This window comes from Sminthopsis crassicaudata, chromosome 3 (genome assembly GCF_048593235.1).
Source record: "Sminthopsis crassicaudata isolate SCR6 chromosome 3, ASM4859323v1, whole genome shotgun sequence".
NCBI classification, from domain to species: domain Eukaryota; kingdom Metazoa; phylum Chordata; class Mammalia; order Dasyuromorphia; family Dasyuridae; genus Sminthopsis; species Sminthopsis crassicaudata.
Genome location: NC_133619.1, coordinates 397,025,524 through 397,049,957, shown reverse-complemented (window position 1 = coordinate 397,049,957; position 24,434 = coordinate 397,025,524). Strand labels below are relative to the sequence as shown.

Genomic DNA, 24,434 nt, shown 5'->3' with positions numbered 1-24,434 from the left:
TTTTTAAGTTGTATAGGATGAGAATGTATCCATAAGTCATGATCTGCACCAGTGGAAGAGGTGTCTACTTATGTCACTTTGAAATATCCAAGTGTTGAAGTCTGTTTATTGTCCACACCTAAAATGTACCCCCTTATCATTTGAAAATCTCATTTGGAATCTTTCTTGGACAAGTATAGTTTGTTTTTGTTTGTTTTTTTTTAATTCATTAGCTCACTAATTTTGTATTCAAAGGACTTTGTTTCAAACTTTGTCTCTAACATTTATACAAGATCTGAGCAATCTTGGCCAAATCACTTGGCCTCTATTTATTTTTTTAATAGTATTTTAATTTTTCAAATACATGTAAAATAGTTTTCAACATTCATTTTTGTAAACCTTTGTAAAATTTTGAGATGGCCTCTGAGATCCCTTCCAGTTTGGGTTTCTATGCTGGTGATCCTTTAAGATCCACATCAATTATAACCTCCTTCCTGAAGCCTTCCCAGATTATCCTTAGATGAAAATGATTTTTTTCCCCAAAGTTTTTTGGAATACCCTCCTTTGTCCTTATATATTGTATTCTATGTAGCAGAATTCTTTGTGTATATGGCCCCATTAAATTGTTAAACTCTCGGAGGGTAGAAAATATTGTTTCTTATCTTTGTATCCCCCAAAGCAGACATTTAACACATGTTTATTGAATTAAATGTAGGAAACTTGGTTTTGGGTGGCTCCCATTCTAATTACAGAAAGTCAGTCTTAAGAGGAAGTCAACCTGAGGTACACAGTGAGATTAAGGAGGATAAAAGACAAGTCCAATAACAACTGGGGGTGTGGCAAAGGCAGGCCAGCTGGGAGAGTTAGGAAAAGCTCAGAGGCCTTGAGAGGAAAAGGCAAGATCCTCTACAAGGATGATTTATTATCAGGACAAGATCCAAGAATGAGACTTCCTGCCACTGAAGGACAAAAGTATACAAGCTAAGACTTGAAGAAATAGAAATGGGGAAATGGGAGCTGTTTTCTCAGTAACACATCTCCCAGGAAATCATTCTTTGCTCAGAAACCTCTAAATTCCCCATTATGAGTAGGATCAAACCAAACTTGCAGAACATGCAAGATCCTATGTAATCTGGCATCCCTAGAACTAGCACTTCTAGTGTGAGGGCTTGTCGAGCCCTCTTCAGGGCTGCTCATCCATCTTTGGTGTCCACTTTTCACTCAATTTTCAGCCATGGCTCAGCATCTGTACCATATATAGTGGCTACACCCTGATAAAATCATCTCCAAAGATGGGCTAAACCAGATGGACCTTAGACCAGTCAGTGAGTTAGAGGGATATCTCCCCAAACATGTGAAGATTTTCCTGGCAGCACAAGTATATGAGAAAAATTTATTCCAATGTCTATGAAACCATCTAAAGCAGGTGCTATGGAGTGCTTAGAACTTCATCAGCCATCGAAGATGCCAAGATTATCCACAGAATTTTGGACTTTCACCAATCATCTTGACTTTCATCTTGCCACTCTGCTTTAATGCCTCTAGAAGAGAAAGGGAAGCTCTCTACTTGCAACTCTACCTCTTAAATCTAATTCACACACAAGTCAAGACATTGCCCCATGATGTCATTGGTCCTCGGCCATGATATAATTGCCCCTCTTTGAAAATGAAGGACAAATAATGACAATCTGGTCTCACCTTGCAGCAACGCAATCTTATTTCTCACAAATACCTCTCTACCTCATATACACTGATCTAATCTAGGAAAATACATCTATAATTTGATCTGAAGAGTCCAGAAGGACATCTTTCTTACTCAACCATTAGTTAGTGTTTTTCCTCTGTATATTAAGCAATTTGCTCTCTTTTAAGTGAAAATTGCCTGGAGGGGAAGACATTAATTTATTACATTTCAAAGGGAAAGAGCTTACCTGATGTTTTTCAATTTCTTCCTCTGTGATATTGAGCAAGTTACTTCCTGGCCTCAGTTTCCCCATCTGGAAAATTTAAAAGTTGGTTCAAATAGACTCTGAATTGTCTTATAGCTCTAGTTCTATTCTGAACCTGAAAAATTAGAGCAGCAGAAAGAAGTTGCCTTCAGATTGCCTGCCCTTCAGTAATTTAAGGGGACCCCAGAAGATAAAGAGTTGACTGTTAATGAGTCTATATTTATAAGATCACACACACACACACACACACACACACACACACACACACACACAAACTCCATCTACCCATCTACTTCCATGGGTCAGAGCATTTGAAGTATCTACTGTGACCCCCAACCCCTCATCCAATTCTAGAGTACACTTCTAGAAAATTCTCTCTATCTTAAAATTCTGTTGATTATAATTCATCTTCACTTAAATCCAAATGTTGAAGAGGAATCAAATATCCTAAACTCCAAACCCAAAACCCACTCAGGGATTTCTCTCAATTATCTCCCAAACATACTATGTTCTTAAGTTCATTCTTGCCTTTGGAACTTAATTCAATGCTGTCTGACCCTTCTTTCTCCCCACCACCATAGGCATGCCTCCTCTGATCCTTCCAACCTTTCCAAAACCCAGATTCTCTATGATGGCTTTTCAGACTATTCAGCAGGACCAATTTCCCTCTGAATTCTTAATGCACCTAAACTCCAATTATACCATACAATCTAATTATAAACTCTGCAGGCATTTCTAAAACATGATATATGTATACTGACTATAGTCCCCATCACTCTTCAACTGGAACTTGAACCTGCCCCCTGGAATGTGGGATTCCAAAGGATGAACTTTCACCTTCTCTGGTCCAGAACCATACATATCACACCATTTCCAAACTATACTTCTAGATGCACACCTCCCCCCATCCTTTGCAGTGCCCATTATGGATTGTTTTCCCTCATTAGAATGTAAGGTCCTAAAGGGCAGGAGGGACTGTCCTTTGGGGAGGGGCAATTGAAACGAAGTGATTTGTCCAGGATCACACAGAAAGTACTTGAGGCTGTATTTGAAATTGAGAACTCCTGACTTCAGACCTAATGCTCTATCCACTGCACCACCTAGCTGCCCCTGTCTGACTTGATTATATTTATCTCTCCAGCACAAGGCACAGGACCAGGCACATGGTAAATTTTAATAAATGCTTTTTCATTCACTCATTCATATCTTTTATGCTGTTCCACAGCTTTTTCAGAAAACATCAACCTTCTCCAGTAAAATTGAATGATAAAGTATTAAATTGACACAGGAGGATCCTGCTATAACCAAAAGAACCCTAGACTGAGAATCAGGAGACTTGAGTTGGGATCCAGTTCTATTACTTATTTACTAACTGTATGACCTTTCCCTTCCCTGAACTTCAAATTCCTCATCTGCAAAATGAAGGGAGTAGATGACATGATTTTCTCTAAATCCCATGAGCTTCTGACTTGAACTTGTTCAGTGAGGAAGGAAAGAGACAAATACAGATGAAAGCAACCTTTTGGAGGAGAATGCAGGGGGAGGATGATGTCAAAGGGAATATAGGGCCATATATGCAGAAAAAAATATAACACCTTCTATTTGTAGGAAACCTGAGATAGCAGCTCAGAATCTTCTGGTGCTATAGAAATGAGATGGAAACTGTCCTCCTCTCACAGATGTTTAATAAAGAGAAAGGGAACTGAAGCCTAGATATATTATAGCCCAGCCCTGGTCACACAATAAGGAAGGAAACAGTCAGTCTAGCTGTCGTGGATTCTTTCCATTTACTTAAACTGTTTTTCCACCTAAGGTGTCTAGCAGGTGTTTCATTCCACAAATATTTATTGAATACTCTATGTTCAGCACTTTGGACACAAGAAAAGATTCCTACTGCCCAGGACTTTGCTAGCTAGATAGTTTGCTATCTAAGGCAATGCCATGGCAGTAATAAAAAGGGACACCATAGTTAAAAAGAAGGAATATTTCTCTCATTTCACACTGCTTCAAGGTAAGTAAATTAAAACTATCCTGTATTGGCATGAGCTAACATTATATTCCCCATTACTGTAGATATTGAAGAAAGTCTGGATGACCTCTTGTGAAGGATATTGAAGAGGGAATTTCTATTCAGGCATGGATTAGATTAGAATTCTGAAGTGATCTTTATGTTTCGAGATTTCATGCTTCTGAGCAGTACAGATAGTAAGTGTTGGAGGAGATCTAAAGGAGTTAATTCATTGTGAACTAGGATAATCAAAGAAGGATTCATGGAGGAAAAGTTACATGAACTGGATCCTAAAGGACATATAAACTTTGAAAAAATATAGAGGAAGTTCCAAAAGGAAGGTGTAGAGACAGAGAAATGGAAACGGAAATATCATGTAAAGGGGAAAAGGAAGAGACTGACATTGCTAGAAAAGAGTAATGTTGTAAGATACAAGATTAAGAGACAGATATATGATACAGTGGATATATTCAGGAAGACTCATTTTCCTGAGTTCAAATCTGTCCTCAGGTATTAACTGTGTGACCATGGGCAACTCACTTAACCCTGTTTGCCTTAGTTCTTCATCTATAAAATGAACTGAAGAAGGAAATTGCAAATTGCTCTAGTATTTCTGCCAAAAAAATTCCAAGTCTTTTGGAGAGTCAGACATGGTTGAAAAATTACTTCATAAGAACAGGAGACAAAATTATTTGGGTAGCATAGAAGCCTAGTTTACCTTGTTGGAGCCTGCCTCAGATCCTGCTTCATTTTGCTCCTTCCCTGTAGATCCAGAATTCCTCCCTCTGGGGCTTATTTCCTTCCTCATTATACCTATGCCTAGATGTACCATAGACTAGTTTTCTAGAGCTCCAGTAGGTAGGTGTGTGAATGCTTTTAGAAGGAATGCTTTAGCCCCCTTTTCCTTTTCTGCTTTCTCCTGGGAACTTTGATACACTAACTGTAAATAGAAGAACACAGAGCAGAATTTCAAGGAAATGGATTTCAAAGATGCTGTTGAAGGAGTCTACATATTAACAGATTGTTTATCTTGCCCACTTACCCTGATAGCATGAGACCAACTTCACAGATTTTAGGGCCTGAGATCATAGCATTTAGAAACAGAAAATACCTTAGAGATAACATAGTTCAACCTTTCATTTTAGAGATGAGAAAACAAAAGAGACTGTGCTAGATCAGGCATTAGAGACTCCATGTTTAAATACTAGTTTTATTACTATCTATGCTACCTCAGGAAAGTCATTTAGACTCTCAGGTCTCAGCTTCTTCATCCATAAGGTGAAGAGCTTGGACAAGATGATCTCTAAGCCCCTTTCTAGTTACAAAATCCCAAGATTCTAATGACCCCTTCTTCTTCCAACCAACTCAGCTGCCAGCCCTGTCCAAGGTGCTGAATTAGAGAACTAGACTTTTCTATAAACATTTTGGAGGGCTAAGTTATTCTCAGAAAAAGAGAACCTACTAGAATGTTGTTTGTGTCTTCTTGGACCTGAGATTTCTACATCAATCTCCACTGCCCTACTTTCTGCCTCTCTGGATAGCCACTTCTCTCACCCAAGAGGCCATAAAGAGCTCAGCTGTGATTCACTCTCTATGAAGACAGCAGGGTCAAACTGTAGTTGGGGAGCAAAGGAGGTGTGAGAGGAGACATATAGTCCATCCATCTTCAATCTTCTCTGGCTTCTTATTTCTGACATTGCAACTGCAAAGAAAGGACATTAGTAAAGAGTAATAATGTGACAGGGTTGTAGAGGGGACAACAGGCACTATAGCATCCTTACCTGACTTGGAAGATCGTCCTTAAGCTCTCTTAGCCCACTCAGAAAAGAGGAATAAATATCCAGAAAATTAATAACAATAATTACAGTAGTAATAATGTTTCACATTTATCTGTTACTCTAATATTTAGAAAGCACTTTGTATATATTTTCATTTAATCCTAATGATAATTCTGTGAGGTGAATAGAAGGTAGTTTCTTCATTTTACAAATGAGAAAACAAGCTTAGTTTCCTTAAATTATTGAAGTCCCCTGTATTTCTCAATACCAAAAGTTATTATTCTGTACTCTCAGAAGCAGTTCCATTTTATTTAGGACTGTCTCATAAAAACATTGCCAAATCTAGCTAAGCAACCTCCAGCCCATCTTGGTTAGGATTGAAATGTGCATATCATCCTGGTTACTGATACCATATTTACCAGATTGGTATCAACCACAGGAGTTGGGTGAGATTGCCTACAGTTGTATATTAAATTGTTGTTTAGTCATTTGATTGTGTCCAATTCTTAGAGACTCTGTGAACCATAGCACACCAGTACTGTTCATGGAGTTTTCTTGGTAAAGATTCTGGAACAGTTTGCCATTTTATTCTTCACTGGGTTAAGGCCAATGAAGATTAAGTGATGTGTTCAGGATCATACATCTATATATCTGAGGTCAGATTTGAATTCGGATCTTCCTGACTTTGGGCTTAATATTCTATCAAGCATAGTACCATGCACAGAAGACAGAAATATAAAAATCAAAAGACTCCTTGCCCTCAAAGAGTTCATATTCTAGTAGGAAAAGATAATCAACATAGGGTGTGGTGACCAGGAAGAGGTATTTTAATTTATGAAGTCATAGAAATGATGGTAGAATCATAGGATATTTGACTGAAACTTTCCTTCTAGGAAGGCAGGGTTGATGTATTGCCAAAACAAGAGGTAGAAGGCAAGGAGGAAAGAAGTATGAATCACAGAGGAAACTGATGGATTTATAAAATGTTAAGTCTGAGGTTACCTAGATTTGGTGAACTCTCATCAACCAGGTCACAAAGTATAAAATAAATTGTTTAGCCAGAGATTGGAAAAAAGTTGGAATGCCATCATTATTCCCTGAAAGACTGAGACATCACATCCCCAATTCACTGAAGAAAAAAATTTCATGAGGAAAAATAGAAGGGTAGTCAGTGGGCTGAGAGACAAGTTCTAGACATGGCTCTGCCACAAACTCGTGTTATTTCAGTAAGATCACCACTTTGGGCTCAGTATTCTTCAGTGAAGAGGAGAGTCTGAAAGGTGCTTTAGAGATCTAAATTTGGGTAATATTAGGTTCCTAAGAACTTTCTCACTTTGAGGTGAGGGTCGATTGAAGAACCTACCTTCTTCAATGGTTTTGGAAAATGAAAGAAATGGGAAAGGGGAGATTATTCAACATCAGTGCATTATGACAAGTTATCTAAGAGGTGCTCTGGGAAACTACTGGGCACACTGCTCAAGTCAATCCAGAATGAGTCCAAATTTACTAAAGTCTACTCTGTGCCAGCACTATGTTAGGGACTCCAACTCCTTCTTCCTAAGGGGGAAAAACATCCTACTAAAGGGCTCATAGAATATGTCAAGAAGGGAAAAAAGAATCACAGAAACTCAGAGGGAGAAGAGACTATCAGGATATTCCAGTAAATAGGGAACTTAAACTTGGAATTCAACAAGAACTGATTATGGCAGACATTGTCATGAAATACAAAGAAAGACAAAATCAGACCCTGCTTTCAAGGAATTCACACTTTAATGGGGAAACAAAATACAAAACTACATGCAAACAAAACATATGTAAAATAAGTTGGAGACAGTCAACAAAAAGGAAAAAACCCTAGCATTAAAATGAATCGGGAAAGCCTTGTAAAAGGAAGGATTTTTTTTAGCTGAGACTTAAAGGAAGTCAGGGATGCCAAGAACCAGAGATGAGGAGGGAATTTCAGTAATATGGAATGGCTAGTGAAATACTTGTAGTCTGAAGATGAAGTATCTTTTATAAAGAAAAACAAGGAGGCCAATGCCACTATATTGCAGAATATATGGGGGAGAATAAAGCGTTAGACTGGAAAAGTAGAAGGAGGCAGTTATGAAGGGCACTGAATGCCAAAGAGACCATTTTATATTTGATCCTGGATGTTACAGCAAGCCATTGGAGTTCATTAACTTAAGGAGTGATGGAATCAGACCTGAACATAAGGAAGATGAATTTAAGAGCTGAGTGGAGGATGGAATTTAGACAGGATGACTAATCAATAGTCTGTTACAATGGTCCAAGTGCCGTGATAGGGAGCTGTACCTTGGTGCAATGTCAAAGGGGAAAAGAGGGCTTTTTGACATGGAGTCAAGAGAAATTCCAGGTGTCCATCAATGGGGAAATGACTGGATAAATTATAGTATATGAAGGTAATAGAATATTATTGTTCTGTAAGAAATAATGAACAGGTTGGTTTCAGAAAAGCCTGGAAAGACTTTCCTGAACTGATACTAAGTGAAGTGAACAGTACCAAAAGAACATTGTACACAATAACAAGATTATATGATAATCAACTGTGATTAATTTGGCCCTTCTCAACAATGAAGTGATTCAAGGAAATAATAGACTTGGAATGGAAAATGCCACCCACATCCAAAAAGAAAGCACTATGGAGAATGAATAAGGATCAAAGAACACTATTTTCCCCATTTTTGTTGGCTTTTCTTTCTCATGGTTTTCCCTTTTGTTCTAATTTTTCTTTCACAACATGACAAATATGGAAATATGTTTAAAAGAATTATACATAATTGCTTGCTGTCTTGGGGAGAGAGGAGGCAAAGGAGGAAAGGAGAAAAATTGAAACTCAAAATCTTACAAAAATGAATGTTGAAAACTATCTTCACGTGTATTTGGAAAAATAAAATACTATTAAATGAAAAAATAAAGGAAGAATCTAGGCTTCAACACTTCTACACTGAACAAGTTACTTAATCTCTAAAATCCTTTATCCCTTTCTAAAAAAAATTGGAATAACATCACCCATAATACCCATCTCACTGGGTTGTCATGAAAAATATACTTTACAAACCTTAAAATGCTATATAAATGTGAGTCTGGGGATTGGTAGTTCACCCTCCTACCTCAGGTGCTTACTACCTAATGAGGCAGGCTAGTCCATTGACAACTTTAAATAATAAGGACTATGGACTTACTTCATAAACCCTGTCTAGATTTCCATTTCTTTCTGCGGAGTGGGAGAAGCTAGGGTTCTGATTCCATCAGAGGATCTTCCAAAGTGTGTCTAGAAAGATGGATCATGACAAATACAACATCAGGCCAGTGATGAAGGCTAAGCAGCAGAAGCTATAGGTTCAAGAATCAGCTCAGAAGGAAGAGATCGTGCAATTGTGAGTAATTCACTTTGCCACTCCAAGCTCTATTTCCCCAGATAAACAGTGTGGATAACCATTTCTGCCCTTACAAGACTTCATGAATTGTAAGTTAAGATGAAAGAAACAATTAAGAATTGTTTCTATCTGTATTTGGTCTTACAGTTTATAAGGGAGATTGTCCTTCAGTCATTTTTCAGTCATGTTCAACTTTTTGTGACCATTATAATGGGAAAGGAACATTTTCCCCTTTTTTGAAGTCACAATTTGAATGGAAACCAATAATAAAAAGCAAGTTCTTTGGGGGGTAGGTGGTTTTTCAATTGTATCTTGGTCTCTCCAGTGCCTAATGTAGTACCTAATAGAGAATTGTTGTTGAGTTTTTTAGTAGTAGTGTCCATTATGACCTCATATGAGGTTTTCTTGGCAGAGATATTGGAGTGATTTGCCATTTCTTTCTCCAGCTCATTTTACAGATGAGGAAACTGAGGCAAACAAGTATAACTCGGGGTCACACAATTAGTAAGTGTCAGAGTTGAAATCAGAAAGATGAGTCATGTAGAAAACACCTAAGCAGCAAAATGAGTCTAATGAACCAGAGATCTCCATGAGGTCTTCAAAAATTTGGACATTTAGAACTCTTATTTTCCAACCCCTTTATTTTTAAAGAGTTAACTTTATTTTTTTTAATTTTCAATAATATTTTATTTTTCCAAATACATGTAAAGATAGTTTTCAACATTCATTTCTATAAGAATTTATGTTCCAAATTTTTCTCCCTTCCTCTCTTACCTCCCCCCTTCCCAAGATAACAAGTAATCTGATATAGGTTAAATATGTATAATTCTTTTAAATGCATTTCCACATTTCTCATGTTGTACATGAAAAATTATGCTAAAAAGGGAAAAAAACCATGAGAGAAAAAACAAAAAAATGAAAATACTTTGTTCTGATCCACATTCAAGTTTCATAGTCCTCTCTCTGAAAGCAAATGTCATTTTCCATCCCAAGTGCATTAGAATTACCTTGCATCACCGCATTATTGAAAAAAGACAAGTTCATCACAGTTGATCATCACATAATATTGCTATTACTATGTGAAATGTTCTCTAGATTCTGCTCCCTTTGCTCAGCATCAGTTCATGTAAGTCTTTCCAGGCTTTTCTGAAATCAACCTGCTCATCATTTCTTATTTAACAATAAAATTCCATTACCTTCATGTACTATAACTTATTCAGCCATTCCCCAGCTGGATATCCACTGAATTTTCTTTTCTTTTCCACTACAAAAAGCCAACCCTTTTATTTTGAAGAGGAGAAAACCAAGGCTCAGAGTGGGCAAGGTGGTAGGACAAGGTCACACAGATGCCAACAGTCCTAACTACAAGACTTTCTTTCCTTCCTTGTCTAGTACTGGGAGGTTTACAGACTCCTTTACATTTATCTTACTGCATATGCTGCCTCATCTCACTATGTTGCTTTTCCCAGTTGGTCAAAAACATCTAGGCTTAAAGATCCATATCTGAGAAGGAACTCTGAGATCATTGAGATGAGGCTCTCATTTAACAGATTTCTGAGAAAATTAATTCATAGGATCACAAATTTAGTAAATATTTGAAGCAGAATTTGAACCCAGATTTTTCCTAACTCCAAGTCCCACACTCTAGCTACTACGCTATGCAATTTCAATAGGATCAGGAAAGAATTGTGGTGGAGGGAGAGGTGAAAAGGGTATGATTCCTACCACCTGGCTAGGGAGGACATGGAGCAGGAGGGTGGGGAGGCCATAGAGAAACTGGGGTGACAGGAGGAGTCACTGCTATTACAGAAATCACGTTCCTCAGCAACTTACATGGTGCGAATCAGTCTCTGTGACCCGGATAAAGGAAGATAGGGGGATGGAGTGACAGAATATTTGCCAGGGATGTGAATAGAGAGCATTGGGGGAGGAAGTGAGAAAGAGGCTGGAGAGAGAGTACTGAATCCCACTTTCCAGTGTTTAACCCCAGGCTGGCTTTCCTCTTCCCACTCAGCCTTCTCCTTGGCCACCTCCTCCCACTCTCAACCCATCTGTGCTCAGCAGCCTCATTCTCATTTAACTATTCATGAAGCAATAAGGGTAAGGTAGGGAATTCTGCTATCCAAAGACATTCTATACAACTAAAATCCTCTTACAACTAATCTCATTGGAAACAGGAAAATTATGTAGGAGGAAGTGGCTCTCTATGGTGGAGAACTAGATTGTAAGCATCTGTCCTGTGCCTCTGTATCCCCATAGCACTTAACATGGGTGGCTATTTAAATGTCCTCCACCAATTCCTCCATAGGCATCCATCAGCCTCCTTCAGGAAAAGTCACCTCACCTTCCTTTTCCCCAACAACCTACTCAAATCAAGCATGACTGACAGTTAACAAATGCCTTGTAAGAGATAAATAAATGATAGATAGATACAAGGATTTGTTAAGCACCTACTGTGTGGCATACATTATACATTTTATAAAAATCTTATTTGATCCTCACAACAACCTATAAATTAGGTTCTATTATTCTCCCTATTTTACAGTTGAAACCAAAGCAGAAAGAAGTTGAGAGATATAGTTAGGAAGTGCTTGAAGCAGGATTTAAAATTTAGGTTTTCCTGACTCAGCCCTCTAGGCTGGCTCTAGAGTCATATGCCCTGAGTTCAAATCTAGACTCAGACAATCACTAGCTTGTGATCCTGGTCAAGTAGCTTAACCCTGCTTGTCTCAGTTTCCTCATTTGTAAAAATGAGCTAGAGAAGGAAATGGCAAACCACTTCAGTATCTTTGCCAAGAAAACCCAAAATAGAATCACAAAGAGTTGAACCCAACTGATTGACTAAATAACAACAGCTCTCTATTCACTGGGCAAACTAGCTAGATAGAGCTTTTATTTCTCTGTTTATAATTAATAATATATTGATAGTATTTTATCTTTTCCAATTACATGTAAAGATAGTTTTCAACATTCTTTTTTTAAGATTTTGAGCTTCAAATTTTTTCTCCATTTCTCTCTTCCCTTTCCTCCTCCCCAAGAAAATATCTGATACAGCTATATATATATATATATATATATATATATATACAATCATGTTAAACATATTTCCATATTACCCATATTGTGAAAGAAGAATCAGAATAAACAGGAAAAACTGCAAGAAAGAAAAAAAAATTTAAGTGAAAATAGTATGCTTCTATCTGTATTCAGTTTTCATAATTCTTTCTCTGGACTTGCAAAGAAGTCATATTCCAAAAGACTTGTGAATTGTCTTGGATCACTGCATTGCTGAGAAAAGCCAAACCTACCACAGTTGATTATCGTACATTCTTGCTATGTACAATATTCTCCTGATTCTGCTCATTTCACTCAGTATCAGTTCATGTAAGTCTTTCCATACTTTTCTGAAGTCAGCCTTTCTTACAGAACAATAATATTCCATTACATTCATATACCACAATTGGTTCAGCCATTCCTCCAATTGATGGGAATCCTTTTGATTTTCAATTCTTTGCCACAACAACAACAACAACAAACAAACAAACAAACAAAAAAGGTAGCTATAAATCTTTTTGTACATGTGGGTCCTTTTCCCTTTTTATGATCTTTTTGGGATACAGTCCTAGTGGTGATATTGCTGAATCAAAGGATATTCACAGTTTGATAGTCCTTTGATATTCACAGTTTCAAATTGCTCTCCAGAATGGTTGGATCAGTTCACAACTCCACCAACAATGTATTAGTATCCCAATTTTCACACACCCCCTCCAATATTTACCATTTTCTTTTTTCAAACAGAACACTTATTAATTGTTTACTATGTTCCAGCACCATGTTAAGTTTTGGAGGTATAAATATAAAAAAAATAATAACACAGCCTTCACTCACAAAAAACTTATATTCTAATAAGGGAAGACAAAACTTAGAAGGGAACTACAAAGTATGTGTGAGGTGAGGAAATGAATGAGATCTAAATCAGGAAAAAGGATAATCATGTTTTGTTGCTGAGGAAGGAGAGCAGTGCAGAGAATAAATTAAATTGGAAGTGAAGTGAGCTTAGCTGGGCCAGCGCCTCATGAAATTGCAAACCACACCAAAAATTGTTCAATCAGAACAGCAGATTCTCACTAAAGTTTATTCAAAAAAGGTAAGGATAAGCACTGGAGTAGGTCATCTAATCCAATACCTTCACTTCTGGTGAAAGGAAACTAAGTCACAATACAGAAGTTCCATAACTCACTCATGCCTATGGTCACACAATCAATAATAGGGAAAGCTGAGACCAGGATGCAGCTGTCACCAGACCCCTGAGTGCTGACAAATCACTTTCTCTTTCTCTTTCAACTACAGTTTCCCCATCTGAAGAAGGTAGAAGAGTGAGGTCCTTTCCACCTCCATAATTTTTTATTGTTGTTCTTCTGTGACTCTAGAAGTGGTTTCCATGTTACAACAGGACTCAGTTGTTTTGGATTATTGGATATTCTCTCTGGGGAGTAATCTTACATAGTAGACTTTCCCTGATTAATATCCAAATAACAGTCACTGTTTCATTTTCAATAGAGAATGAAAGGGCCTAATTATTCATTATTTGTATTTTGAGCAGAGAGAACTATAGGAAAGTTCTCTTCATAGTTCTTGCGTTGTGACAATTAGGAACAACACCTAGATTGCTACCTAAATGCCAACCTCATTCTCCTCCAAATCTTCTGTAGACATCCCATCTCCCTCCAGATAAAAATCCTCTCATCTCCCTTCCCAGCAACAGCCCACTCACATCACATAAGACCTGTCAGTTGACAAATCCTGCTGACCTGTCAATTTTACCTTTTCAATCTCTCCAGATGTGTCATTTCCTCTATTCTCACTGCCCCCATCCAAGAATAGACCCTACTTCATCATCTATTCTGTTAGTCCCCTAACAAGTCATCCTGGCTCTGTTTCCAATCTTTCTTCTGTCTCATTCATCCTTCAAACACTATAGAACACTGTCATGCCTTTATTTAAAAATCTTCAGTGGCTCTCCTATTGTTTCCTGAGCTGGATTCAAATTCTATCTGTAATTCAAGGCCTTCCACAATCTGCTATAACTATACCTTTCCAATCTTGTCCAGTCCTATTGTCCAAATAATCTAGAATTCATCCACATTGAATTATTCTATCCCTACTACATGCTCCATGCTCTCTTAGAGTTTAAAAAAAGACCCTGATTTTGAATCCTGCCTTGGACCCTGGATAAATCATTTAACTTCTCTCAAGCTGTCTCTAATCTGTAAAATGAAGGAGATTGAACTTGATGACATGGTCCCTTCTAGGTTTGAATCTTTGATCCTCTATATATTTTCTCACAACACATGGGATCCCTCCTTATCTATGTCTGTTAGTCCTATCTACCCTTTAAAGCTTTTCTCAAATGTCTTCCTCTTTAAAAAGTCTTCTCTGATTTCCTCTATTGGTGATTACATTCCTCCCTGGTTCTCACATGAAATTTAGTTTTGCATCTCTCTAAATCACTGGCCATGTAATATTGTGTATCATAATTATCTGTGTGGCATCTTATCTCCCTGTTAGACCATAGCCTTCATGAAAGCAGGGGTATTATTTATATAAGCTTTGTAGTACACACAACATCAGCAAAAGATCTATTTAATTAATAAAAGTGCATTGAATCCAATTGCTGAACATAAAAGACAGTAGAATAAGAATAATTTCTAAAAGTATGCTCACTACAACAAAATTGCACAATTATTAAACATTGTAGAAAGATGTTCCATGTACTAGTTTAATAGAATCTTATTGGTAATGAGTTCAAATGTTAAATTAAAAATAGCTTTAGAATTATCTTCTATTTTTACAAGTAGCCAATATAAGAAATTGCCATATCTCTGCCCAGAGGTATAACTAAGGGAAAATAGGCAAAATGTTATCCCAATAACAACATTTGAGGAAATGCTGGAAAAATGTGCTCCTCACCCTAAGATGATACAGATCTTTCTTTCTCAATGAAATCCAGAAAGAGATCATAGTTCCCAAAGCTTTCACTTTATCAACCCATTCCCCCTTGAGACATGTAGTGTGGGTGGAAGGTGGGGAAGATTGGACAGAAAGACAGACATCATGGTAGTTGAGAAAGAAAAGGGGAAGTTGGGGGTTGGAGGAGGCCAGAGAGTAGAATCACTGGTGATGGAGGTAGGAGGATGAAAGGGAAAGGATGAGTTGTCCCCGCTACTCCCTTAACTATATCACCATGTAACTAGCTTGACTACTGTAACTTTATACCCATTGCTTAGCAAAGAGATTTGCATGTAGGAGATGTCTAATAAACATTTTTATGTTCATTGTTCATTGTATTATTAATTAATATTAGTAAAATATTAATTAATAGCAATAATTAATGTCAAAATATTAATTAATATATAATGAAAATAAATATTCATTAATCCAGTACCTTACTCACAGTCTTTTCTTTTACCACTCATCCCTCTTTGGTTACTCAACTCTCCCCACTTTCTCTAAGACCATGATCTCTGACTCTAATCAGCCTCCATGTATGCTACATGACCATCTCTAGGTCTATGGACCCAGAAGAGTGATCTTTCCTCAGTCTTCCTTCTGTGTCCCTCCTCTCCCTGCCTTGCACAAAACTTCTTTCTGCAGTTCAATCCTTCTCTTGACCTGAGGTGGGGGTGGGGGTGGGGGGAAAAATGCCCTCTAAGCCACCACCTGCTGTTTCTGCCTCATTGCAAAGAAAGGCTCATTGAACATGGCAAGTCACTCTGTGGCTTGGGCTGGAGGGGACCAGAGTCAGCTGAGGCTGACTGACTCGATGGCCCTAGACACTTTGTACTGAGAATTAGACATGGGAAGGGGTAGAGAATAGGGGAGGTATGAAGAATGGGGGAAGGGTGAATAATAGGTATGAGGTAGGGGCAGAATGTGGTGGAGAGAAGAAGGGGACCTGTATCTCAAATCTAGCCCTTTATCACTCAGTGCTCCATTACCTTCCCCTCTCAGTCAACACCAAATTTATCCCGGTCAACCTGAGAGGGCTGACAAGCAATCAAATTACATGAACAATTATTAAATACCTACTGCATGCAAGACATTGAATCAGGTATGGAAGGAACTAAAGATCAATATTCCAATGGAGGTCCCTACCTTCAAATAGTTTACAATCTGGGAAGAGGTCACAAATAACCAAAATAGAGGATAAATTGTGATCATTTCAGGGTAGAGGTTACATAGTGAATAAGAAAAATGTAATAAAAAGGAGGGATAGCTAGGTGACTCAGTGAATAGAGCATTGACTTTAGAGTCAGGAGGACATGAATTCAAATCCAGCTTCAGACACTTGACACTTACTAGCTGTGTAACCCCAAGCAAGTCACTTAACCTTGATCAGATTGATCAGAAAAAAAAAAAAGAAAAAAGGAAAAAAAAAGGAAGAAGAAGAAGAAATTAGGGGATTAGATGGGCTAAAATAAGACAATTAAGAGAAATGAAAGACAACTATGGGATGCTGTATTACTCTTATTCACAGATTACAGGAAAGATAGGGATAAACCTATCCCCAGAACTTGTTGATTTCATCCTTAATGTCAGCCTTGAAGATCTCTATCTTTCCTAATCAGCTCCTTCCTCTCTATAATCAGTCCTCACCCCATCAGGAAAACTGTCCCCACAAACTTCAGGGAGTACAGAATGCTCATCCAGGGCTCCAAACCCCAAGTAAGGGTATAGGTTCCTTTCCACCAAAAAAACAATGTGAATACAGAGATAGAGATAGATAGACAGACAGACAGACATATAATCTCCCCTCTTGTGAGCCACTGATCAGTCAGGGTTTCAGGCCCCTACTCTTCTTACCCCCTCTGTCACCTTTGTTACAAGAGTACAGAAAGTAGTTCCCCCAGGACACGGGGAAAATACCCCAGTGCCCCAAAGGGGAGTAGAATCCCTCCACCTGTTGGCAGCCATTTTACTGGCTGGATTGGAGCCTCTTTTCCTCCACTTTGTGGTCTGTTCTGATGCTGCTCTGGGAAGCCCCTACCTCATATTCAATTAGCTTCAGAGAGGAGATGACATAACTCTTTCTGGGCAATGGAGGGAGACAGGAAAGTTAGGGGGGGTCAGCTCTGAGGCTGATTAAGCTTGCAACTATATCTCAATTGAGGAAAACCCCAAATGATTGCATTTTTCTTAGGCGTAAAAGAGGAAGAAGAGATCCCCTGTGACCTGAGCCCCTGAATACTCTTTTTTCTTGGCTTGGAGAGAACTGACCTCCACATTACCAGCTTTATAAAAATAATAAACAGGTTTGGCTTGGTACCTCTGCAGCTTGTATGATTGCATTTTCAAATGCCATCTTCCACCTCAAGAATGGGAGGTGGATGGAAAGTGGAATTAACTTACCACAAAGAATCCATCTCAGCACCCTCACTTGGGGGGGTGAGTGTGTGTATGATGCCTCCTTCCCTCTCACTGCCCAAAGTCCCAATCACAGCAGCTCGCCTTCTCAGAGTGATGGTCGGAGCACTCAGGGCTCATCAGCCCTGACCTAGTTTGGAGCTGCTGAGGTCTAGGAGAATGTGGCCAGCAGAGCTCATCAGAGCTAGGTTCAGTCTCCACTCTCCCTCAGCTCTCTATGAAGCAAGGGACTTCATGGGCAGCAGCTAAAGACGCAAAGGAATGGAGAATAGGGCAGGAAGGGAGGGAAGCTTTGCAAGACATCTGAGTCCCTTCTGGGGGCTGGAGCCCTGGACAAGAATGCCAGTCCCTCTCCAGATGGGACAGAAGGGAAAAAGGACGGTTCTTTACTGAGGTGAGTAAAGAGCAGATAGGAAAAGGCTCCGTTTCTCAAGATTCAGAGGCTCCAGAAAGCAGAAGTGAGTTTAGAAATTAACAAACTCACTGTTTTCTAATAAGGGTAATTCCCCTTGATCTGGTAATAGATGGGGGCTTGAGAGGGGAAATCCCTTGTATGGGCAAGACCATAGGCCTGCCCTCTGGCCCCCAAGATAAACCCCTTGCTAATAATGTACATTAAATACCAAAAGTCCCAGGCTGGTCCACTTTAGGATTCTCAGTTCTCCTTTCCCCTTCTCACTAGCAACAGCCATGGCAGCTACAAGCACATGTCATGTTGTTTCTCTAAGCCTGCTGAATGAGCAGCTCTTGCTGCTCAGTGGCCTCTCTCTTCCAAATAGCTCTCTTTGGGGGTCCATGGGGACTAACCAAGATCAGGTGGGGCTGTTAGCAAGGAACTCACCAGGAGGAACCAGGACCCACGGCCATCCCCATGCATGGTCCCTGGGAAGGACCTCCACTGACTACAGGGGAACTCCTGATTATCCTTATTACAGAGGGATGAAGAAATTGAGACTCTTTAAAGTAAACTGCTTGCCAGGGTCACATAGACAATAGAATCCCAGGAGGATTTAAACCCAAGTTCTCCAACTTCAGACTCTTCATTTTTCTCTTGACCCAATTCCCTGCTGAGGTAAAGAAGGAACATGGTGCGATCAGCTCTTTGGTATCCAGAGATGGTTAGGGTTCAGGAAGTTGGGGGTAATAGAAACATGGACGGTGACCCCTGACTCTTTGGTTTAAATTTGTCAACCCCTTATAGCCCTGTCTGACATTTCTTCCCCAGTCTATCCCAAAGACAAATGTAAGCATGCTTGACTAATGCAGGGACACCTAAAACCTAAGCCTGACAGGTTTGTATAGTCCCATGGAAGTCCTGAACCGTCCTTCACACACAACTTAGCTTCCTCAAGTGTAGCCTCCTCCGCATATGACATACACAAGCCCTCATGTTCTAGGCTGAAGCAAATATGTTCTCATAGCGGCCTCAGGTATTGCTGGCAGTGCCCCCATGCCCTCCCTTTGCAGAGCTGGCTGAGAACCGTTGCCAGAGATTTTCTGCCTCCCTGCTCCCTGCTCCTGTTCTCTGGGCCTGGGGCAATTAGGAAGCATTGACCTCTAAGTGTCTCACAGATGAGTTGGCCTGAGCCTCCACTTGTCCTCTCGATCCCCTAGTATCCTTTTGGTTCCATTCCCCCTTCTACACCTTTCCTCCCCACCCCCCATCCCTAACTTCTTGCTGCTGATTAGAATAGCAAAAGATAATAAAAGACTGTTTGCTATGTTTAACAAGGGCATTTCACAGCTTGGTTGCTAATAAGAGGGCAAAGATACTGATTAAAAAGGGGAGGTGTGAACTTTGTGGGTAAAACATTGGGGGAGGGGGAATAAGCAATTAGACCCTTCCTACTTCAGTCTCAAATGTGGAACATTATATGCTCAGAAACTACCTCCTCCAGGAAGCTTGCCCTGGTTAACTCTGCCTTAGTCTGGACTGGGACTCATCAGATCTGAGGTTAGGCCAACAAAGGATCACAGAAGATTGTATAAAATAGAAAATTTTCTGCTCAGATAAACTTAATGCAATTAGAACTAGAAGGAAAATAGTTACCTGAGGAAAATCTTTGCAGCAAATTTCTCCAATCTCTAATCTCTAAATTACATCTAATCTCTAAAATACATAAAGAAACTACATAATAAATATGAACAAGAGCCATTCCCCAATAGATAACCAACTGGTCAAATAATACAAAAGAAGAAAGACAAGGTATCCATAATCATATGACAAAAAGAATGTTCCAATTGCTCCTAGTTAAAGAAGTCTGAGATTCTGGCTCAGAGCCACCAGAGCTGAAAAGATAACAAAAAAATAAATAAAATAACAATCTGTTTTGTTTTTTCAAAAATCTGAGGTCAAGTCCTGTCTCTACCATTTTTTTTAATAGTTTTACCCAGAACAATTTTCTCTGGGTCTCAATTTCCTCATCTGTAAAATAAAGGTGATAGTTCCCTTTTTGCTTATATCACAAAGTTGTGAGACTCAAAAAAGACCATGTATGTGGAAGTGCTTTTTAACCTATGGAAGCTATTTTTAGAATTCCTGCCTTCCTTAAGGCCCTCCCTGTTTCTTCATCTGGGTGTTTCAGGGCTAGACTGAATGGTCCACATTCTTCTCGCTTCTTCAGTAGCTCAGTTCAGTTCCTCTCTTCCTCCCTCCCTGCACTGGGTTTTGGGTTTTTGGGGTTTGTTTTTTGGCTGATAACACCACTCAAATTTACTCCACTGTCTGGGATTCCTTCTCCTTTCACTCCCCCTAGGCAGCATAAACACAAAGAACCAGATGGGTGAATGAAGGAGAAGTGAAAGTAACCAGTCTGGCGACTGTAACAGCCTCCATGTCTGTGCTCTAAAGACTGGCCTGGGACAGTTCAGAGAGTTTTTTCACCTCACTAACTGCAGCGTAATGGATTTTTCAGTCAGTCAAGAGGTATTTATTAAACCCTTAATATGTGCCAGGTTCCGTACTAGACACTAGAGATATAAACAAAGGTAAAAACAATCCCTGCCCTCAAGGAGCTTATATTCTAATGGGAGAGACAACCCATAACAATTATGTCCAAACATGATCCATATAGGATCAAGTGGGGGTAATGGCAAAAGTAAGAAATTAACATTAAAGAGGACCCAGAAAGACTTTCTACAGGAGGTGGGATTTAAGCTGAATCATGGAAAAATCCAGAGAAGCCAGAAGACAGAATGAAAAAGGAGAGCCAAGGAAAAGACATGGAAATCTCTCACAAAAAAAAAAGGCTTACTGAGGCAAATAATAGCAACCACAATATCAATACTCATAAAAATAGTTCACAGCCATAGAGAACTAAAGGATTTGCTAAATATTTCCTGTATACTATCTCATTTGACCTTCCCAACAACCTTGTTAAATAAATACTATTAATAATGGGACAGCCAGATAATAAAGAGCCCACCTGGGATCAGAAGGAGCTGAGTTCAAATCCAATCTCAGACACTAGTTGTGTGACCCTGTAAAGTCATTTAACTGCAATTGACTCCAAAAAATCGTTTGTTTGTTTTTTTTTTAATTTTAATGTTAATATCTTCATTTTAAAGATAAAGAAGACGAGGTTTAGAAACATCGATGACTTGTTTAGGATCTTACAGCTAATACGTGTCTGAGGCAGAAATCAAATCCACATGTTCCTAACTCCCAATTCAACACTGTCCACTGTGCCACACCCAAAAAGCAGCCATGTGCCACATTGGTGAAGGGATTAACCGTGCCAGTGAATTCCTGAATCCCTTTTAGGTATTATTTCTTCACTTTTAGATTCTTTCTTGTCCCCCCATTTTACATATAGTTTGCCCTTAAGAAAATTTTATTTTTCTGTTATGGGTTTGTCTGCTCCATGTGGAGGGACAGAGAGGATAGATGAGAAGTGAAAGAGAAAGAAGAGAGGAAAATAAAATGGTAGAATGGCTCTACTACTTTCTAGCAAATCCGTCAGCTTTTCTGGGCCTTAATTTGCCCCCACTCTAATAAGGGGCTACAACTCCCTCCCCAAACCCAGCAAGAGGGTTTTATGAATACAGAGTCCTTGGTTCAAAAAAGGAGGGTGTATCAGGACAATTAGGAAAGGATCTAATATGCCCAGCCAAGAGGCTCTCCAGGGGTGGAAATGACAGATTCTCCCAAAGCATCCTCTGTACTAAAAGGGAATCTTCAGGACTGGGGAAGAGGGCCAAGACAAGAAAGAAGCCTCTGGTTAGTTTGGCCGACATCACTGTGCCAAGAATCTCCGCCAAACTGATCCCAGGAGATACCAGAGATTTCTGGGACCCAGAGGTAATCAGCAGAATTTGCAAGAAGTCAATCAGGCTCCCTGAAAGGAAAAACTTCCTAACAATTGGCTATCCAACAGTGAGGCCTCCTTGGCCGGAGGTCAAAGAGGTCCTCAGTCCAAGTCTGGATGACCTTGTCAGGGACATCCTTGGGAGGATTCCTACGCAAGTGCTAGATGAACTCTGAGAATTCTGAGGACACTGAGATTCAAAGATTCTTTCTTCCTGGATCCATCCAGACACATTTCTCAGAACTGCCTACTGGGACTCTCCACAGAAAGGAGTCACATCCTGAATACTAGGGGCTATTTGAAAGGAAGTGTGATGTTTTGAAATCAAAGGCCCAAAGGCTGTAATTCTGGTTCTGCTACTTACTCCCTCTGTGATCTTCACCAATTCACCCAGCAACTCCAGAACTCAGTTTCCTCATCTGTCAAATCTGGGACTTGTCCTCTGTGATTCTTACCATATCTAAGAAACCCTTCAGACCTAAATGCCATATGTTCCTATGGAAATAGCTGCCCAGGGATAACTAATTCTGTGTGTGTGTGTGTGTGTGTGTGTGTGTGTGTGTGTGTGTGTGTGTCTGTATTTCTCTCTACCACTCTCTCTCTGTCTCTGTTTCTGTCTGTCAGTCTCTGTCTCTGTCTCTTCTCTCTCTCTCTCTCTCTCTCTCTCTCTCTCTCTCTCTCTCTCTCTCTCTCACACACACACACACACACACACACACACACACACACACACACACACACGGATATAGACAGAAAAAAGAAATGTAATCATTCTCTCAATGGAGAATAAGTGGACAGAAGCAGCTTCAGCCCAACCTCCTAGACAGAACCAGAGGGTCATCCTCTTCAATTTGGCAAGGTCCTTATGTCCTTCACTAGCTTGGGCTCAGTCCCACTGTGCACTGGTTTTGGTTGATACAGCCACTCAAATCTGTTCTGTTGCCTGGGATTCCTTCCCCCTTCTTCTCCCCCATTCATAATACAAACACACAGAACCAGAAGGGTAAATGAAGGAGAAATAAGGGTATCTAGGAAAAGCCTGTTGGGGGATTTCCCAGTGGAACTAAGGGACCTAGACCTTTTACCTCCCAACTGGACCCACTTGTCCCTGAGTAGTGCTTCCTCCCATGGGAGGATGAACCAAGCTTTGATGCCCCACAGCCTGGCTATAATAAGGAAGCACAGTTGGGAGGAGACAGGGCAGCTGGGACCTTTTGCCAGACCCATCCAGCTGGGGTGGGTGACCCTGAGCACTCAGAGCATCTGCCTAATAGGATGTGGCACTTTGGCCTCCATGGTGTTATAAATATCCTATGTCACAGTAACTGGGTCTGACACCCGCTCCCAGACACATGTGCGTGCTCCCTGGTGCCCACCACCACCCCAACCCCTCACTGCACTTTAGAACCCTGCCAGCTCCATTCTCCGATACAAGAGGCAAGGGCATAAGAGGCAGCTTCACACTGCTAATGTCATAGTGAAATCCTCCTCTTGATACCTAACTAGACACTTTCTCCAGAGAATGGCAGTAGAGTAGAAGGGAGCCCTCCCAGACAGTTGGGATAACTTAGGCAAAGGATCAGTTATGATTTAGGAAGAATTACATTTGAAAGGGGCAGGAAGAGAGAAAAGCAACTAGTGGGAAAGCAGTTTAGCTTGTACCTGGAAGAAGAGGGGGTTCTATGCATAAACAGAATAAACAGAACAGATCAATGAAGAACTTTGGGAAATGGCTCTTCCCACTTTGTCCAGTCCTCTTGATCTTGGCTTGGGGATGCACAGCTAGTGACAGGTGAGATGAGGATCACTCCTAACAGATTATATAGCCACAAATACCTGTCTTCCCCTTTTTTTACCTGGCTAAAAATCACTGATATAGTTCTCCTTCCTCCCAGCCCTGCCAAATTGTTCCAGATTAAAGATTTCTTTTACTTACCATGATAGAGGAAGAAGCTGGAAACTCTAGAACAAGGTATAGAAAGGTACCAAAATCTCTACAACATTAGCTAGTAAACCTTCCCTTGCAAGGCCACATCCAAGAACTCTGATCTCAACTTAGCATGGAAAGAGGAAAAGTTCATTTTGGACTTGAAGGGAAAAAATACATTATCATCCTCACCACCATTTCATGTTATCAAGTAACTAAGTAACAAAGCTATGTACAACTAAATTTTCATTTCTGCTTTCTATACTTTAAACCTTGAGATTTTCTCACCCTGTACTAAAGCAGCTTTGCATTCTAAGCATGTGGTGTGCCTATTACAGAGGAAGGAGATTGGGATTAGTCACAGAATCAGAATCATAGAATCTTAGCATTGGAAGAAACCTCAGGGGCCAACATGAGGGGGCTGGATTCAACCTCCCACACAACTGAACACAAATCTCTACTCCCTCCCTCGATATAGGGCCATCTAGTCTCCGCCTGAAGTCCCTTCAGTGACATACTTCCAAGTCTATTCCATTGTGGGAAAGCTCTCATAATGATTTGGTAGTGTGCACTCTCTCCTTTTCCCCCTCCCTCCTTTGTCTCTCTCTGTCTTTGTATGTGTGTGTCTCTGTCTCTCTCTTTTTTTCTCTCTGTTTCTCTG

At 39.8% G+C, this 24,434-nt stretch overlaps 1 long non-coding RNA gene across 3 annotated transcripts in view; it reads right to left on the bottom strand.

Annotated features, from left to right (window-relative positions):
* The window catches only part of LOC141559589 (uncharacterized), a 51,852-nt gene extending 27,741 nt beyond the window's left edge, over positions 1–24,111 (bottom strand). For 2 of the 3 annotated variants that reach the window (XR_012487503.1, XR_012487504.1), the window contains exons 1-2: positions 4,655–4,940; positions 1,911–1,976 (exon numbers count right to left, since the gene is read on the bottom strand). This is a non-coding gene — a long non-coding RNA (uncharacterized LOC141559589). Of the gene's footprint in view, positions 1–1,910; positions 1,977–4,654; positions 4,941–23,782 lie in introns of those variants that run through there. The other variant, XR_012487505.1, reaches the window with a different exon arrangement.
* Positions 24,112–24,434: the final 323 nt, after the last annotated feature.